Source organism: Channa argus, unplaced genomic scaffold, assembly GCF_033026475.1.
Source record: "Channa argus isolate prfri unplaced genomic scaffold, Channa argus male v1.0 Contig022, whole genome shotgun sequence".
NCBI lineage: Eukaryota > Metazoa > Chordata > Actinopteri > Anabantiformes > Channidae > Channa > Channa argus.
Genome location: NW_027125241.1, coordinates 212,881 through 225,967, shown reverse-complemented (window position 1 = coordinate 225,967; position 13,087 = coordinate 212,881). Strand labels below are relative to the sequence as shown.

Here is a 13,087-nt window from a genome sequence, read left to right as displayed (position 1 = left end):
TGCTGTCTCTGGAAGGTAGAGGACCGCACATATGTCGAAGCTGTCCATTCTACGAAAAACCTGCCTCGTGTGAGGCTTGAACTCACGACCTTCAGATTATGAGACTGACGCGCTGCCAACTGCGCCAACGAGGCTGAGGGAATGCGCCTGCTAAATTGAAAAACAATTGTAAACACCTTTTCGCATTTCATAAAGACAATAGCATTGACACACTTAATTGGGTCTTCATTAATTGTCCTGAGAATAAATAGAAGGCTGAGACCTCTGTTACTGCATATCAGTCAGTCAAGCTGAGACTTTTAAAGAGGCGCTTGCATTGGCCGGGAATCGAACCCGGGTCTCCCGCGTGGCAGGCGAGAATTCGACCACTGAACCACCAATGCCCACGTGTTGGAAAAAGGAGTTCCATTGAAGACGCCATCGCGTGTAGACAGAATCTTTTTCTTGATGGTCCATCAGTACTACATACTAAACACATTGTGTTCCACTGCACCACTGGACAGTCGCACTAATGACATTTGTACTTGGGACAGAATGTTTTGCTGAAAGGTAAAACAGTTTCGGAAACTGCCCAACCCTCGTGTCTACTCAAGAGATGGAGAGAAGGTAGAAGTGTCTTAAATCATCTTTATAGCATACCTTCCTTTTTCCCTTTGTTGTGTTTCATGCCATTCTAGTGGGGTGAGAATTTGCAGATGCAGAGGCGAAAATTCGACCACTGAACCACCAATACCCATGTGCCGGAGAAAGGAGTTCCATTGAAGACGCCATCGCGTGTAGACAGAATGTTTTTTGATGGTCCATCAGTACTACGTACTAAACCACACACTAACCTCATCACCACTGAACTACCAATGCCCACATTGTGTTCCACTGCACCTCTGGACAGTCACACTAATGAAGTTAGTACTTGGGACAGAATGTTTTGTTGGAAAACTGTTTCGGAAGCTGTCCACCCATCACGTCTACTCAAGAGATGGAGAGAAGGTAGAAATGTCTTAAAACATCTTTATAGCATACCTTCCCTTTTTCCTTTGTTCTGTTTCATGCCCTTCTAGTGGTGTGAAAATTTGCAGGTGTTGAAATCTAAGCTCCTTGACTGGCACACATCTTGGGTATTAGACAGGGGAGCGCAATTCCTGGATGTCCGCTTTAGTTTGGGTTGAATTTTAGGTTTATATATGCTTTAAGCATCTAGAGTTCACGGAAAAAAACACTTGTTCTCCTAAAGCCTTTATTCCTTTGTCCTTTGCATTACCAATGCTCTCTCTAGAAGGTAGAGGACTGCACATATGTCCAAGCTGGCCATTCTACAATAGACCTGCCTCGTGTCAGGCTTGACAAAAAATGTAAACACCTCATCACATCTATCCTCATCACCACTGAACTACCGAGGCTGAGGGAAAAAGCATGCTAAATTGAAAAAATGTAAACATCTTTTCGCATTTCACAAAGGCAATAGCATTGACGCCCTTAATTGAGTCTTCATTAATTGTCTTCAGACTATTGAGGTTAGTACTTGGGACAGAATGTTTTGTTGGATGGTAAAACAGTTTCGGAGGCTGCCCAGCCCTCACGTCTACTCAAGAGATGGAGAGAAGGTAGAACTGTCTCAAAACATCTTTATAGCATACCCTCCCTTTTTCCTTTGTTCTGTTTCATGTCATTCTAGTGGTGTGAAAATGTGCAGGTGTTGAAGTCTAAGCTCCTTGACTGGCACAAATCTCGGTACTAGAGAGGGGAGCTGGAGTTCACGGAAAGAACACTTGTTGTGCTGAAGACTTTATTCCTTTGACCTTTGGATTACCAATGCTGTCTCTGGAAGGTAGAGGACCGCACATATGTCGAAGCTGTCCATTCTACGAAAAACCTGCCTCGTGTGAGGCTTGAACTCACGACCTTGAGATTATGAGACTGACGCGCTGCCAACTGCGCCAACGAGGCTGAGGGAATGCGCCTGCTAAATTGAAAAACAATTGTAAACACCTTTTCGCATTTCATAAAGACAATAGCATTGACACACTTAATTGGGTCTTCATTAATTGTCCTGAGAATAAATAGAAGGCTGAGACCTCTGTTACTGCATATCAGTCAGTCAAGCTGAGACTTTTAAAGAGGCGCTTGCATTGACCGGGAATCCAACCCGGGTCTCCCGCGTGGCAGGCGAGAATTCGACCACTGAACCACCAATGCCCACGTGTTGGAAAAAGGAGTTCCATTGAAGACGCCATCGCGTGTAGACAGAATCTTTTTCTTGATGGTCCATCAGTACTACATACTAAACCACATACTAACCTCATCACCACTGAACTACCAATGCCCACATTGTGTTCCACTGCACCACTGGTCAGTCGCACTAATGACATTTGTACTTGGGACAGAATGTTTTGCTGAAAGGTAAAACAGTTTCGGAAACTGCCCAACCCTCGTGTGTACTCAAGAGATGGAGAGAAGGTAGAAGTGTCTTAAATCATCTTTATAGCATACCTTCCTTTTTCCCTTTGTTGTGTTTCATGCCATCCTAGTGGGGTGAGAATTTGCAGATGCAGAGGCGAGAATTCGACCACTGAACCACCAATGCCCATGTGCCGTAGAAAAGAGTTCTATTGAAGACGCCATCGCGTGTAGACAGAATGTTTTTTGATGGTCCATCAGTACTACGTACTAAACCACACACTAACCTCATCACCACTGAACTACCAATGCCCACATTGTGTTCCACTGCACCTCTGGACAGTCACACTAATGAAGTTAGTACTTGGGACAGAATGTTTTGTTGGAAAACTGTTTCGGAAGCTGTCCACCCATCACGTCTACTCAAGAGATGGAGAGAAGGTAGAAATGTCTTAAAACATCTTTATAGCATACCTTCCCTTTTTCCTTTGTTCTGTTTCATGCCCTTCTAGTGGTGTGAAAATTTGCAGGTGTTGAAATCTAAGCTCCTTGACTGGCACACATCTTGGGTATTAGACAGGGGAGCGCAATTCCTGGATGTCCGCTTTAGTTTGGGTTGAATTTTAGGTTTATATATGCTTTAAGCATCTAGAGTTCACGGAAAAAAACACTTGTTCTCCTAAAGCCTTTATTCCTTTGTCCTTTGCATTACCAATGCTCTCTCTAGAAGGTAGAGGACTGCACATATGTCCAAGCTGGCCATTCTACAATAGACCTGCCTCGTGTCAGGCTTGACAAAAAATGTAAACACCTCATCACATCTATCCTCATCACCACTGAACTACCGAGGCTGAGGGAAAAAGCATGCTAAATTGAAAAAATGTAAACATCTTTTCGCATTTCACAAAGGCAATAGCATTGACGCCCTTAATTGAGTCTTCATTAATTGTCTTCAGACTATTGAGGTTAGTACTTGGGACAGAATGTTTTGTTGGATGGTAAAACAGTTTCGGAGGCTGCCCAGCCCTCACGTCTACTCAAGAGATGGAGAGAAGGTAGAACTGTCTCAAAACATCTTTATAGCATACCCCCCCTTTTTCCTTTGTTCTGTTTCATGTCATTCTAGTGGTGTGAAAATGTGCAGGTGTTGAAGTCTAAGCTCCTTGACTGGCACAAATCTCGGTACTAGAGAGGGGAGCTGGAGTTCACGGAAAGAACACTTGTTGTGCTGAAGACTTTATTCCTTTGACCTTTGGATTACCAATGCTGTCTCTGGAAGGTAAAGGACCGCACATATGTCGAAGCTGTCCATTCTACGAAAAACCTGCCTCGTGTGAGGCTTGAACTCACGACCTTCAGATTATGAGACTGACGCGCTGCCAACTGCGCCAACGAGGCTGAGGGAATGCGCCTGCTAAATTGAAAAACAATTGTAAACACCTTTTCGCATTTCATAAAGACAATAGCATTGACACACTTAATTGGGTCTTCATTAATTGTCCTGAGAATAAATAGAAGGCTGAGACCTCTGTTACTGCATATCAGTCAGTCAAGCTGAGACTTTTAAAGAGGCGCTTGCATTGACTGGGAATCCAACCCGGGTCTCCCGCGTGGCAGGCGAGAATTCGACCACTGAACCACCAATGCCCACGTGTTGGAAAAAGGAGTTCCATTGAAGACGCCATCGCGTGTAGATAGAATCTTTTTCTTGATGGTCCATCAGTACTACATACTAAACCACATACTAACCTCATCACCACTGAACTACCAATGCTCACATTGTGTTCCACTGCACCACTGGACAATCGCACTAATGACATTTGTAATTGGGACAGAATGTTTTGCTGAAAGGTAAAACAGTTTCGGAAACTGCCCAACCCTCGTGTCTACTCAAGAGATGGAGAGAAGGTAGAAGTGTCTTAAATCATCTTTATAGCATACCTTCCTTTTTCCCTTTGTTGTGTTTCATGCCATTCTAGTGGGGTGAGAATTTGCAGATGCAGAGGCGAGAATTCGACCACTGAACCACCAATGCCCATGTGCCGGAGAAAGGAGTTCCATTGAAGACGCCATCGTGTGTAGACAGAATGTTTTTTGATGGTCCATCAGTACTACGTACTAAACCACACACTAACCTCATCACCACTGAACTACCAATGCCCACATTGTGTTCCACTGCACCTCTGGACAGTCACACTAATGAAGTTAGTACTTGGGACAGAATGTTTTGTTGGAAAACTGTTTCGGAAGCTGTCCACCCATCACGTCTACTCAAGAGATGGAGAGAAGGTAGAAATGTTTTAAAACATCTTTATAGCATACCTTCCCTTTTTCATTTGTTCTGTTTCATGCCCTTCTAGTGGTGTGAAAATTTGCAGGTGTTGAAATCTAAGCTCCTTGACTGGCACACATCTTGGGTATTAGACAGGGGAGCGCAATTCCTGGATGTCCGCTTTAGTTTGGGTTGAATTTTAGGTTTTATATATGCTTTAAGCATCTAGAGTTCACGGAAAAAAACACTTGTTCTCCTAAAGCCTTTATTCCTTTGTCCTTTGCATTACCAATGCTCTCTCTAGAAGGTAGAGGACTGCACATATGTCCAAGCTGGCCATTCTACAATAGACCTGCCTCGTGTCAGGCTTGACAAAAAATGTAAACACCTCATCACATCTATCCTCATCACCACTGAACTACCGAGGCTGAGGGAAAAAGCATGCTAAATTGAAAAAATGTAAACATCTTTTCGCATTTCACAAAGGCAATAGCATTGACGCCCTTAATTGAGTCTTCATTAATTGTCTTCAGACTATTGAGGTTAGTACTTGGGACAGAATGTTTTGTTGGATGGTAAAACAGTTTCGGAGGCTGCCCAGCCCTCACGTCTACTCAAGAGATGGAGAGAAGGTAGAACTGTCTCAAAACATCTTTATAGCATACCCTCCCTTTTTCCTTTGTTCTGTTTCATGTCATTCTAGTGGTGTGAAAATGTGCAGGTGTTGAAGTCTAAGCTCCTTGACTGGCACAAATCTCGGTACTAGAGAGGGGAGCTGGAGTTCACGGAAAGAACACTTGTTGTGCTGAAGACTTTATTCCTTTGACCTTTGGATTACCAATGCTGTCTCTGGAAGGTAGAGGACCGCACATATGTCGAAGCTGTCCATTCTACGAAAAACCTGCCTCGTGTGAGGCTTGAACTCACGACCTTCAGATTATGAGACTGACGCGCTGCCAACTGTTAATTGTAAACACCTTTTCGCATTTCATAAAGACAATAGCATTGACACACTTAATTGGGTCTTCATTAATTGTCCTGAGAATAAATAGAAGGCTGAGACCTCTGTTACTGCATATCAGTCAGTCAAGCTGAGACTTTTAAAGAGGCGCTTACATTGGCCGGGAATCGAACCCGGGTCTCCCGCGTGGCAGGCGAGAATTCGACCACTGGACCACCAATGCCCACGTGTTGGAAAAAGGAGTTCCATTGAAGACGCCATCGCGTGTAGACAGAATCTTTTTCTTGATGGTCCATCAGTACTACATACTAAACCACATACTAACCTCATCACCACTGAACTACCAATGCCCACATTGTGTTCCACTGCACCACTGGACAGTCGCACTAATGACATTTGTACTTGGGACAGAATGTTTTGTTGAAAGGTAAAACTGTTTCGGAAGCTGTCCACCCATCACGTCTACTCAACAGATGGAGAGAAGGTAGAAATGTCTTAAAACATCTTTATAGCATACCTTGCCTTTTTCCTTTGTTCTGTTTCATGTCATTCTAGTGGTGTGAAAATGTGCAGGTGTTGAAGTCTAAGCTCCTTGACTGGCACAAATCTCGGTACTAGAGAGGGGAGCTGGAGTTCACGGAAAGAACACTTGTTGTGCTGAAGACTTTATTCCTTTGACCTTTGGATTACCAATGCTGTCTCTGGAAGGTAGAGGACCGCACATATGTCGAAGCTGTCCATTCTACGAAAAACCTGCCTCGTGTGAGGCTTGAACTCACGACCTTCAGATTATGAGACTGACGCGCTGCCAACTGCGCCAACGAGGCTGAGGGAATGCGCCTGCTAAATTGAAAAACAATTGTAAACACCTTTTCGCATTTCATAAAGACAATAGCATTGACACACTTAATTGGGTCTTCATTAATTGTCCTGAGAATAAGTAGAAGGCTGAGACCTCTGTTACTGCATATCAGTCAGTCAAGCTGAGACTTTTAAAGAGGCGCTTGCATTGGCCGAGAATCAAACCCGGGTCTCCCGCGTGGCAGGCGAGAATTCGACCACTGAACCACCAATGCCCACGTGTTGGAAAAAGGAGTTCCATTGAAGACGCCATCGCGTGTAGACAGAATCTTTTTCTTGATGGTCCATCAGTACTACATACTAAACCACATACTAACCTCATCACCACTGAACTACCAATGCCCACATTGTGTTCCACTGCACCACTGGACAGTCGCACTAATGACATTTGTACTTGGGACAGAATGTTTTGCTGAAAGGTAAAACAGTTTCGGAAACTGCCCAACCCTCGTGTGTACTCAAGAGATGGAGAGAAGGTAGAAGTGTCTTAAATCATCTTTATAGCATACCTTCCTTTTTCCCTTTGTTGTGTTTCATGCCATTCTAGTGGGGTGAGAATTTGCAGATGCAGAGGCGAGAATTCGACCACTGAACCACCAATGCCCATGTGCCGGAGAAAGGAGTTCCATTGAAGACGCCATCGCGTGTAGACAGAATGTTTTTTGATGGTCCATCAGTACTACGTACTAAACCACACACTAACCTCATCACCACTGAACTACCAATGCCCACATTGTGTTCCACTGCACCTCTGGACAGTCACACTAATAAAGTTAGTACTTGGGACAGAATGTTTTGTTGGAAAACTGTTTCGGAAGCTGTCCACCCATCACGTTTACTCAAGAGATGGAGAGAGGGTAGAAATGTCTTAAAACATCTTTATAGCATACCTTCCCTTTTTCCTTTGTTCTGTTTCATGCCCTTCTAGTGGTGTGAAAATTTGCAGGTGTTGAAATCTAAGCTCCTTGACTGGCACACATCTTGGGTATTAGACAGGGGAGCGCAATTCCTGGATGTCCGCTTTAGTTTGGCTTGAATTTTAGGTTTTATATATGCTTTAAGCATCTAGAGTTCACAGAAAAAAACACTTGTTCTCCTAAAGCCTTTATTCCTTTGTCCTTTGCTTTACCAATGCTCTCTCTAGAAGGTAGAGGACTGCACATATGTCCAAGCTGGCCATTCTACAATAGACCTGCCTCGTGTCAGGCTTGACAAAAAATGTAAACACCTCATCACATCTATCCTCATCACCACTGAACTACCGAGGCTGAGGGAAAAAGCATGCTAAATTGAAAAAATGTAAACATCTTTTCGCATTTCACAAAGGCAATAGCATTGACGCCCTTAATTGAGTCTTCATTAATTGTCTTCAGACTATTGAGGTTAGTACTTGGGACAGAATGTTTTGTTGGATGGTAAAACAGTTTCGGAGGCTGCCCAGCCCTCAAGTCTACTCAAGAGATGGAGAGAAGGTAGAACTGTCTCAAAACATCTTTATAGCATACCTTCCCTTTTTCCTTTGTTGTGTTTCATGTCATTCTAGTGGTGTGAAAATGTGCAGGTGTTGAAGTCTAAGCTCCTTGACTGGCACAAGTCTCGGTACTAGAGAGGGGAGCTGGAGTTCACGGAAAGAACACTTGTTGTGCTGAAGACTTTATTCCTTTGACCTTTGGATTACCAATGCTGTCTCTGGAAGGTAGAGGACCGCACATATGTCGAAGCTGTCCATTCTACGAAAAACCTGCCTCGTGTGAGGCTTGAACTCACGACCTTCAGATTATGAGACTGACGCGCTGCCAACTGCGCCAACGAGGCTGAGGGAATGCGCCTGCTAAATTGAAAAACAATTGTAAACACCTTTTCGCATTTCATAAAGACAATAGCATTGACACACTTAATTGGGTCTTCATTAATTGTCCTGAGAATAAATAGAAGGCTGAGACCTCTGTTACTGCATATCAGTCAGTCAAGCTGAGACTTTTAAAGAGGCGCTTGGAGCCTAAACCACATACTAACCTCATCACCACTGAACTACCAATGCCCACATTGTGTTCCACTGCACCACTGGACAGTCGCACTAATGACATTTGTACTTGGGACAGAATGTTTTGCTGAAAGGTAAAACAGTTTCGGAAACTGCCCAACCCTCGTGTCTACTCAAGAGATGGAGAGAAGGTAGAAGTGTCTTAAATCATCTTTATAGCATACCTTCCTTTTTCCCTTTGTTGTGTTTCATGCCATTCTAGTGGGGTGAGAATTTGCAGATGCAGAGGCGAGAATTCGACCACTGAACCACCAATGCCCATGTGCCGGAGAAAGGAGTTCCATTGAAGACGCCATCGCGTGTAGACAGAATGTTTTTTGATGGTCCATCAGTACTACGTACTAAACCACACACTAACCTCATCACCACTGAACTACCAATGCCCACATTGTGTTCCACTGCACCTCTGGACAGTCACACTAATGAAGTTAGTACTTGGGACAGAATGTTTTGTTGGAAAACTGTTTTGGAAGCTGTCCACCCATCACGTCTAATCAAGAGATGGAGAGAAGGTAGAAATGTCTTAAAACATCTTTATAGCATACCTTCCCTTTTTCCTTTGTTCTGTTTCATGCCCTTCTAGTGGTGTGAAAATTTGCAGGTGTTGAAATCTAAGCTCCTTGACTGGCACACATCTTGGGTATTAGACAGGGGAGCGCAATTCCTGGATGTCCGCTTTAGTTTGGGTTGAATTTTAGGTTTATATATGCTTTAAGCATCTAGAGTTCACGGAAAAAAACACTTGTTCTCCTAAAGCCTTTATTCCTTTGTCCTTTGCATTACCAATGCTCTCTCTAGAAGGTAGAGGACTGCACATATGTCCAAGCTGGCCATTCTACAATAGACCTGCCTCGTGTCAGGCTTGACAAAAAATGTAAACACCTCATCACATCTATCCTCATCACCACTGAACTACCGAGGCTGAGGGAAAAAGCATGCTAAATTGAAAAAATGTAAACATCTTTTCGCATTTCACAAAGGCAATAGCATTGACGCCCTTAATTGAGTCTTCATTAATTGTCTTCAGACTATTGAGGTTAGTACTTGGGACAGAATGTTTTGTTGGATGGTAAAACAGTTTCGGAGGCTGCCCAGCCCTCACGTCTACTCAAGAGATGGAGAGAAGGTAGAACTGTCTCAAAACATCTTTATAGCATACCCCCCCTTTTTCCTTTGTTCTGTTTCATGTCATTCTAGTGGTGTGAAAATGTGCAGGTGTTGAAGTCTAAGCTCCTTGACTGGCACAAGTCTCGGTACTAGAGAGGGGAGCTGGAGTTCACGGAAAGAACACTTGTTGTGCTGAAGACTTTATTCCTTTGACCTTTGGATTACCAATGCTGTCTCTGGAAGGTAGAGGACCGCACATATGTCGAAGCTGTCCATTCTACGAAAAACCTGCCTCGTGTGAGGCTTGAACTCACGACCTTCAGATTATGAGACTGACGCGCTGCCAACTGCGCCAACGAGGCTGAGGGAATGCGCCTGCTAAATTGAAAAACAATTGTAATCACCTTTTCGCATTTCATAAAGACAATAGCATTGACACACTTAATTGGGTCTTCATTAATTGTCCTGAGAATAAATAGAAGGCTGAGACCTCTGTTACTGCATATCAGTCAGTCAAGCTGCGCTCATTTTGAGTTGTGAGACTTTTAAAGAGGTGCTTGCATTGGCCGGGAATCGAACCCGGGTCTCCCGCGTAGCAGGCGAGAATTCGACCACTGAACCACCAATGCCCACGTGTTGGAAAAAGGAGTTCCATTGAAGACGCCATCGCGTGTAGACAGAATCTTTTTCTTGATGGTCCATCAGTACTACATACTAAACCACATACTAACCTCATCACCACTGAACTACCAATGCCCACATTGTGTTCCACTGCACCACTGGACAGTCGCACTAATGACATTTGTACTTGGGACAGAATGTTTTGCTGAAAGGTAAAACAGGTTCGAAAACTGCCCAACCCTCGTGTCTACTCAAGAGATGGAGAGAAGGTAGAAGTGTCTTAAATCATCTTTATAGCATACCTTCCTTTTTCCCTTTGTTGTGTTTCATGCCATTCTAGTGGGGTGAGAATTTGCAGATGCAGAGGCGAGAATTCGACCACTGAACCACCAATGCCCATGTGCCGGAGACAGGAGTTCCATTGAAGACGCCATCGCGTGTAGACAGAATGTTTTTTGATGGTCCATCAGTACTACGTACTAAACCACATACTAACCTCATCACCACTGAACTACCAATGCCCACATTGTGTTCCACTGCACCACTGGACAGTCGCACTAATGACATTTGTACTTGGGACAGAATGTTTTGTTGAAAGGTAAAACTGTTTCGGAAGCTGTCCACCCATCACGTCTACTCAACAGATGGAGAGAAGGTAGAAATGTCTTAAAACATCTTTATAGCATACCTTCCCTTTTTCCTTTGTTCTGTTTCATGCCCTTCTAGTGGTGTGAAAATTTGCAGGTGTTGAAATCTAAGCTCCTTGACTGGCACACATCTTGGGTATTAGACAGGGGAGCGCAATTCCTGGATGTCCGCTTTAGTTTGGCTTGAATTTTAGGTTTTATATATGCTTTAAGCATCTAGAGTTCACGGAAAAAAACACTTGTTCTCCTAAAGCCTTTATTCCTTTGTCCTTTGCATTACCAATGCTCTCTCTAGAAGGTAGAGGACTGCACATATGTCCAAGCTGGCCATTCTACAATAGACCTGCCTCGTGTCAGGCTTGACAAAAAATGTAAACACCACCTCATCACATCTATCCTCATCACCACTGAACTACCGAGGCTGAGGGAAAAAGCATGCTAAATTGAAAAAATGTAAACATCTTTTCGCATTTCACAAAGGCAATAGCATTGACGCCCTTAATTGAGTCTTCATTAATTGTCTTCAGACTAATGAGGTTAGTACTTGGGACAGAATGTTTTGTTGGATGGTAAAACAGTTTCGGAGGCTGCCCAGCCCTCACGTCTACTCAAGAGATGGAGAGAAGGTAGAACTGTCTCAAAACATCTTTATAGAATACCCTCCCTTTTTCCTTTGTTCTGTTTCATGTCATTCTAGTGGTGTGAAAATGTGCAGGTGTTGAAGTCTAAGCTCCTTGACTGGCACAAATCTCGGTACTAGAGAGGGGAGCTGGAGTTCACGGAAAGAACACTTGTTGTGCTGAAGACTTTATTCCTTTGACCTTTGGATTACCAATGCTGTCTCTGGAAGGTAGAGGACCGCACATATGTCGAAGCTGTCCATTCTACAATAGACCTGCCTCGTGTCAGGCTTGACAAAAAATATAAACACCTCATCACATCTATCCTCATCACCACTGAACTACCGAGGCTGAGGGAAAAAGCATGCTAAATTGAAAAAATGTAAACAACTTTTCGCATTTCACAAAGGCAATAGCATTGACGCCCTTAATTGAGTCTTCATTAATTGTCTTCAGACTATTGAGGTTAGTACTTGGGACAGAATGTTTTGTTGGATGGTAAAACAGTTTCTTTATAGCATACCTTCCCTTTTTCTTTTGTTGTGTTTCATGCCCTTCTAGTGGTGTGAAAATTTGCAGGTGTTGAAATCTAAGCTCCTTGACTGGCACACATCTTGGGTATTAGACAGGGGAGCGCAATTCCTGGATGTCCGCTTTAGTTTGGCTTGAATTTTAGGTTTTATATATGCTTTAAGCATCTAGAATTCACGGAAAAAAACACTTGTTCTCCTAAAGCCTTTATTCCTTTGTCCTTTCCATTACCAATGCTCTCTCTAGAAGGTAGAGGACTGCACATATGTCCAAGCTGGCCATTCTACAATAGACCTGCCTCGTGTCAGGCTTGACAAAAAATGTAAACACCTCATCACATCTCTCCTCATCACCTACACGTGACCCTCAGCGTGGCTGAGGGAAAAAGCATGCTAAATTGAAAAAATGTAAACATCTTTTCGCATTTCACAAAGGCAATAGCATTGACGCCCTTAATTGAGTCTTCATTAATTGTCTTCAGACTATTGAGGTTAGTACTTGGGACAGAATGTTTTGTTGTAAAACAGTTTCGGAGGCTGCCCAGCCCTCAAGTCTACTCAAGAGATGGAGAGAAGGTAGAACTGTCTCAAAACATCTTTATAGCATACCCTCCCTTTTTCCTTTGTTCTGTTTCATGTCATTCTAGTGGTGTGAAAATGTGCAGGTGTTGAAGTCTAAGCTCCTTGACTGGCACAAGTCTCGGTACTAGAGAGGGGAGCTGGAGTTCACGGAAAGAACACTTGTTGTGCTGAAGACTTTATTCCTTTGACCTTTGGATTACCAATGCTGTGTCTGGAAGGTAGAGGACCGCACATATGTCGAAGCTGTCCATTCTACGAAAAACCTGCCTCGTGTGAGGCTTGAACTCACGACCTTCAGATTATGAGACTGACGCGCTGCCAACTGTTAATTGTAAACACCTTTTCGCATTTCATAAAGACAATAGCATTGACACACTTAATTGGGTCTTCATTAATTGTCCTGAGAATAAATAGAAGGCTGAGACCTCTGTTACTGCATATCAGTCAG

General features: G+C 43.5%; 7 non-coding genes across 7 annotated transcripts; all 7 read right to left on the bottom strand.

The window, feature by feature from the left end:
• Positions 1–61: 61 nt before the first annotated feature.
• trnam-cau (transfer RNA methionine (anticodon CAU)) lies at positions 62–134 on the bottom strand. The gene has a single exon. It is a non-coding gene; the product is annotated as a tRNA-Met (tRNA).
• A 178-nt stretch (positions 135–312) lies between these two features.
• On the bottom strand, positions 313–383 carry trnag-gcc (transfer RNA glycine (anticodon GCC)). The gene has a single exon. It is a non-coding gene; the product is annotated as a tRNA-Gly (tRNA).
• Positions 384–1,871: 1,488 nt separating this feature from the next.
• trnam-cau (transfer RNA methionine (anticodon CAU)) lies at positions 1,872–1,944 on the bottom strand. The gene has a single exon. It is a non-coding gene; the product is annotated as a tRNA-Met (tRNA).
• A 1,775-nt stretch (positions 1,945–3,719) lies between these two features.
• On the bottom strand, positions 3,720–3,792 carry trnam-cau (transfer RNA methionine (anticodon CAU)). Its single transcript has one exon. It is a non-coding gene; the product is annotated as a tRNA-Met (tRNA).
• A 2,589-nt stretch (positions 3,793–6,381) lies between these two features.
• Positions 6,382–6,454, bottom strand: trnam-cau (transfer RNA methionine (anticodon CAU)). Its single transcript has one exon. It is a non-coding gene; the product is annotated as a tRNA-Met (tRNA).
• A 1,776-nt stretch (positions 6,455–8,230) lies between these two features.
• On the bottom strand, positions 8,231–8,303 carry trnam-cau (transfer RNA methionine (anticodon CAU)). Its single transcript has one exon. It is a non-coding gene; the product is annotated as a tRNA-Met (tRNA).
• Positions 8,304–9,928: 1,625 nt separating this feature from the next.
• On the bottom strand, positions 9,929–10,001 carry trnam-cau (transfer RNA methionine (anticodon CAU)). The gene has a single exon. It is a non-coding gene; the product is annotated as a tRNA-Met (tRNA).
• Between the last annotated feature and the right edge of the window lie 3,086 nt (positions 10,002–13,087).